Raw genomic sequence first — 6,086 nt, 5'->3', positions numbered from 1 at the left:
CCTTTATTATGTGACCACATTCTCCATTAAACTATTTCTTCACCATTAATTGGGTATTTATGGTTTCATGCATGTAAGGATGATTCTGCTGTACACACTTCTGGTGTTTAAATAATTTTCACACCTTGTTTTACATGCAGGTAGACGGATGAAGACAGTCTGTGAAGACAGAGAACTGAAAGACTTAGCTGTGTGGTAAGCAGTGACAGTCCCCTAGTTCCTAATTCAGTTTTCATTACCTGCCTCCTCCTGCCCTGTCTGACTGCAGAGCAGTTTCAGCAGCCTGAAGCCCTGGGCCTGGTGCTTGTGCTGAGCCAGGAGAGACAGGGATGGGTGGGGGAACAATGCAGATGCACTCGGGCTGGGGGGGAAGTTATCTGTGGAGAAACAGGCACCTGGGTGACCTGCACCAGCAATCCACCTGGGGTAATTCACAGCAGGGGACTCACCCTGGGTAACCCACAGCAAATTGAACATGCTGGCTGAGCCCAGAGCTTTTTTTGCATGGCCTCTGCTAAGGCAAAACTCTGTATATTAAATTCATAAAAGCTCTGCTCAGCTGTGAGGCATATTCTAGGGCTGTGGAGGGTAGATGAGCTAGAGCAGACTTGAGTTTACAATTCGCAGGGAAAATCACCTGTAATTATTGCAGTGAATAAGTTAACATGAGCTGGGAAGCTGCATGCTACCTGAGCAGTCAGGTAATTATGAATTATCCGTCTTGAAGTTTTTGTTTCCATTTTCTGTTTCAAATAATGGAGTGGGCTTTTTGGGGGGGTTTTTTTGTGTTTTTTTTTTTTAAAAAGAGAAAATTCTACATCATTTTCAGCTTTTTGTGAGTTGCAGATATTTTATCCCTTGTTAAGAAGTTGCTTAGTAGCATGTTCCTGTGATACATATGGTACAACTCCATTTCCCCACACAGAATTTATCTTTCTGTAGTGAATTTTGCTGCAAGCTTTGTCTTGAGCCCATTGAGTTGACCTTCTGGGCTCTCGGAGCTGTTTAAGTTCCAACAAATTTCTTCAAGTAAAAATGAAAAGTCACATCTTCCTCACAGTCAGGAAATAGAAACCTCGTCCTGTCCACCTTAATGTCCCAAATACGGTTTTGCTGTCTCAGAGGAGCAAGTCCTGAGCATGCCATTTCCTTGAAGATAAAACAATTAAAAAGAGTCTGTTCTATGCCCCAGAGTATTTTCCTGGAACTAGTATTTGCCTGGCAACCCCAGGGATTTTATTTTTAGAAGACCACAGGATAAAAAAAAAAATTGGCTAGATCCAGTTTCTACTCCCTTTTTTTTCCTCTTGTGATGCATCAGAAAACATTTTTCAGCATGGAACCATATAAGCTTAATAGGCTTTCAGACAGGCCCAAAATGTTCCAAACCCAAGGTGTGTTAGAGATAATTTTCTCTTAAAGCTCACAGTGGGATCCTCCAATGCTGCTCCTCTTGGAACCTAAATGTCCCCCATCATGCCAGATGATGAATGTTTGGAGCAGGGTTTTAAGCATTCTTTGTATGTGTAAAATGAAATTAGTCTGTTTTGTAGACCACTAAAACAAAATACTGTAATTATTTGCCTGCTGGATAACTCTGTAAACATAAGGCAGTTGATCTGCTGAATATTGAGTGGCATCTGGATTTAAAGGGAGATCCAGATCTGCAAAACCACTCTGAACCATGACAGCTTCAGTCATGTTCTCAACAGCTAGAGCAGAGATAAGATTAAGTTACATTTTTGTTAAATCTAGTAAGAATCTTTAAAATAACAAGACTTAAGTTGACCTCAGGATATTCCTTGTAGGCAAGCAAACAATAACTGAAGTGTTTTGTCCCTCAACAAACCAGAAAGGCTGGTCTGACCTGAACTGATCAGTGCAAGCACTGAAGTGGGAGACTGAAATGCTTTACCAGTTGAATGCATCTTCAAGTATATTACAGATAATCTAGAATTATCAAGGACTTACAGAACTGGCAACTGTTGGTGTTTCTTAATAAAAAATACTTTGTGATCCAATATACAACACAACCTGCTTAAGCCTTTTCTCAGCACGAGTTCCATCATGAGAGACTGAGTACAGCTAGTGAGAAATGCTGTGTGGCCAGTGTGTGTGTCACTTTTTTCTTGTCTTCGTTGGCCTGTTCTGTGGGACTGAAGGTGCCATAAAATGTGAGCTGTTAGATCCAGTCAGTAACAGAGTTTTACTTTTCCTTTAATATTCTTGTGTCCTCTCCTGCAAAGCTTAATTATACATAAAGCAGGAGAGTGAAATGTAATGTCTTTATGCGTAAACTTCCTCAGGTAATTGTAGTATAACCATGTTTATAAATGAATTTCTGTACACAATGGAGTTTTCATTTGGTTGTTGCTGGATTTCAGGCTGCATTTCTGAAATGAGTGCATGTTCTCTTTTGGAAGTCCAGTGTCTTTAAAACTGTTTTCATGCTTTGGAGTAGCTAATTCAGCAAGTGGTGTAGAAATGGGTCACTGGCCACTGTACAGAGGACAGCACAAAGGTTTTTCTCTCTGTAGCTGTTTTGGAACATTTAAAGCCACAGTTGGTTGGATTCATCCTAAGATTGGGTGTGGCTGTAAGGCATTAACCAGCTGTTCCCCTTTTGCAAATTATCACCCCTGTGCCTCTGATGGGGAAGCATCTGAAAAATGTGTATTAGCACCTCGGGTTGTTCAACTCCTGGTCTGGCAGGTTGAAGCACTCCCTGCTTTCCTTCTGCAGTGCTTTATGTAGAAAATGTGTACTGACACAGGCTGGCATCATGAACAACACTTGGGGCTTTCAAACCATCTGGGTGAGGAATTATGATTTGTATAATACCTCTGGTTGGTGTCTACATTTATTGATTAGGGGTATTTATTAAGGCAGATCTCTTGTAAAAGCTCCTGCATCTACCTTCTCTTCTGACAAGTAGTTATAGGAAATGATAGAAAGTAGCTTTGAGTACAGATGTTAAGAGCTGGTTTTGTTTTCTTACCTTTTTCTAGGCTTAAAAGCTGAGAATCATCAGACTTACCTTGACATTGTTTTTTTCATTGAACTTCTGGAATAAATCCAGAAACAAAAATAAGCCCAAGCTTAAAAACCATGGCCAGAAGGGCTGAAAATTAAACCCAGCAGGCCAGAAGAAATTCCCAAATAAATGGGGTGGGTCAATCCCATCTTTATTTGTTAAAGAAATAACTATATAAAAGTTAGACAACAAAGTCTTTTCAGTAGTATTGTTTAAAGGTTACATAATTCTTGCAAAAATTGGGCATTACATTTCGGAGAGTTCCTTTGAGAAGGATAATGAGAGATCTGACTTGGAGTCACCATTGTTTGTAATATCCTCTCAGCACGAAAATATTTTCCGTTCCCATCAGTTTTTGTCATTTTTTTTTTTTATTTGGCAAACATGAATATTTTTCCTGAACTTTAAGTGGGATGAAAAATCATTATTTTTGTTCTCATTCAGACATTGTAGCTTCCCCTCCAGTAATGCTGTTGGATTTATTTTTAGACATGCTGTACCAATATGTATCTTACACAGTTTCTTAGGGAAAGCAGATGAGATAAAAAGGTTCAGTTTAGGGCTTGTCTGCAAGCTCTGAGTGAGCTGTGTGTGTCAGAATGCAGTTCTGTGTCTGTGCCTTTGCAGCAAGTTTCAGGCCATGGTTACACAGTGATCTGCTCCCTGCTCTTGGCTGTCTCCATCTCCCTCTAACCCAGCTCCAAAGGGACTACTTATGACATTCCAAACTGCTGAGCAGCTTTCCAGCAGCTGCCCCTGAGATCAGAACACAGAATATTTTCCTTGCCTTCCTCTCCCCGGTGTGGATCAGGTGAAAACAGCCCAACCCTGCCCTCCTGCTCCCAGGCTGCTGCTGAGGAGGGAGGGCACCTCTGGTGTGCCTCTGTCCCCTTCAGAAGGGAACCAAAGGCTGAGAGCTGGAGTTGAGGACATTTGGGAGAGGACAAACACTGAATGCTGGGCTTGGCTGCTCTGAGGCCTCAGTGTGCAGAGGGAGCTGCTTGGCGTTTCTGGTGGGGTGCTCCAGGGTGCACAGCAATTGTCCTTCACCACATCACCAGCCTGCTGGGCCTTACCCTCTGGTATTCAAGCCTATAGGAAAGCGAGTTTGGGTGCCTTTCAAGCATTAAATAACTCAAAGCTTTACCTTTCCTGGTAATTGAGTTAGCCAGGTACAAGATGAAGCAGGCTGAGGCAGAGGGTTCAGGAAGGTGTTGGTGTGTGTGATGGGAGGACTGGACACTGCTCAGTGTGTTGGGGCAGGCTGCTGCCCTGCAGGGTGACTCTGGGGTGCTGAGGTTTGATGTCAAGTTTCCTGAAAGAAACTTGTTACACATTCACATGCCCTACCTGTTCCAATTCTGCTGTGGCAGAAGCCTTGTGAATGAGATTAACCTGGACAGAATAAGAACAGTTTAACCAGAGAGTGCTCGTGGTGCAGGTTGTGTGGAAATCTTCATGATTTGTCTGCTGCACAGACAAGGAGACAGTATGTATTTTTTTTAATTGGGTAGATACAAATTAATGAACCATGTCATAGCTCACACATGACATAACACTACCAGGAATGTTGAAATTTAAAACTGCCATAATGTGAAAGAAGGCAAACTGTTATCACCAAGGGGAAAAGGAAAAATGAAAGACAGCAAGTTGAAGGAAAAAGCTACAAATCAGCAAACAGAATTCTTCAGGGTTTTTTGGTTGTTTTTTTTTTTGTTTTTTTTTTTTTTTTTTTTAAGAATTCTGGGAAGCAGCTATTTCCTTCCTAATCAAACGTACAGAATATTTGAGAATCTTCTGGACTCCAGCTTAATTTTTTTGTGCTTACTTCCTGATAGTTCTGGAAATGTCATCTTTCTGCTCTCCAGAGTCTTCAGTGGGTTTGTTTCTGGGAGACATGTAGGTCAGTGTGCAGTGCAAGCTATGTAATTATAAAGTTCTCTCAAGTAACTGCTTGTAAAAATAGTTTCAGTAATGTATTTAGAAACAGTTGTGGACATTCTGGTTATTCTTTGTAGCACTGAGACTGTATTTCCTCAGAAAGATGATGTTATGCCACAATTTTGGTCATGCTTAAGAAGAAGACTCCATTTCAAAGTTACAGTGCTGTTTGTTAATTTAATCAGATTTTTAATTCTCTAAAAATACTTCTTTATAGATGGAATTTTAATATACAGTATGGCTAAGGAGATTTATCCTCTACCTCACTTTTTCCTTTTCAATGTTTCATCCTTCAGATTTGTAGATGAGCACTGGGAATGACCTTAGTGTGCTGAATTCATTTCAGCATTTTTAATTCTAGATCAAATTATCATTCTCCTGAAACTTTGTATCTGTACAAAAGCCACTTGCTGAAATGATGGGCTGAAAGTCCTGGTGGCAATCACAGAGCATTTATTTCAATGTTGGTTTAGTTTTAGAGACATTCAAACTCATACTGATCCCATGGTGGTCACAAGCTGGTAGGTGCCCAGGGGAATGAGTTGCAGAGCTATGCCAAGTTCACATTTTGAAGTTTTGAATATGAATATTGTAACTGATGCAGAAATCTCTATTTCTGTGGTTTGTGTTACGTTTTCAGCATTCTGTAGAGTAAATGTCTTGATCTGGATGGCTTGGTAGACTCAAGACTGAGCAGTTGTCTTTCCTAGACCAGATTCAGCCAGCTTCTCACTGTGGCAGAAAAGCCACTCATTTCATACAGTCTACAGGACAATTTAGATTAGCTTTCATCTGAATTAATTTTATCTCAAGTTTTGCTCCTAATTTGAGGTCTGTGCCAATGTGCTTACGTCAAAGATAATTGTTGATTCTTACTTGCCTGGGTTTTTTTGGCATATGAATTTGAACATAAGCTACTCTAGCTTGTTATCTGAGAGAGTGGCAGAGCAGTGCTGGCTGGAAAGCTGCATCCTTGCCCTGAACTCATAAAAAAAGCAGCCCAAGAAAAGTGCCTGGCTGGGGAGCTGGGATCTGAGGTGAATTTGGGGGTCTCCCATCCCTGGGGGGTACCACAGGGATGACATTATCCTCATGTGCTGGTTTAGGCTGT

This window comes from Heliangelus exortis, chromosome 6 (genome assembly GCF_036169615.1).
Source record: "Heliangelus exortis chromosome 6, bHelExo1.hap1, whole genome shotgun sequence".
NCBI lineage: Eukaryota > Metazoa > Chordata > Aves > Apodiformes > Trochilidae > Heliangelus > Heliangelus exortis.
This window is presented reverse-complemented; position numbering follows the sequence as displayed.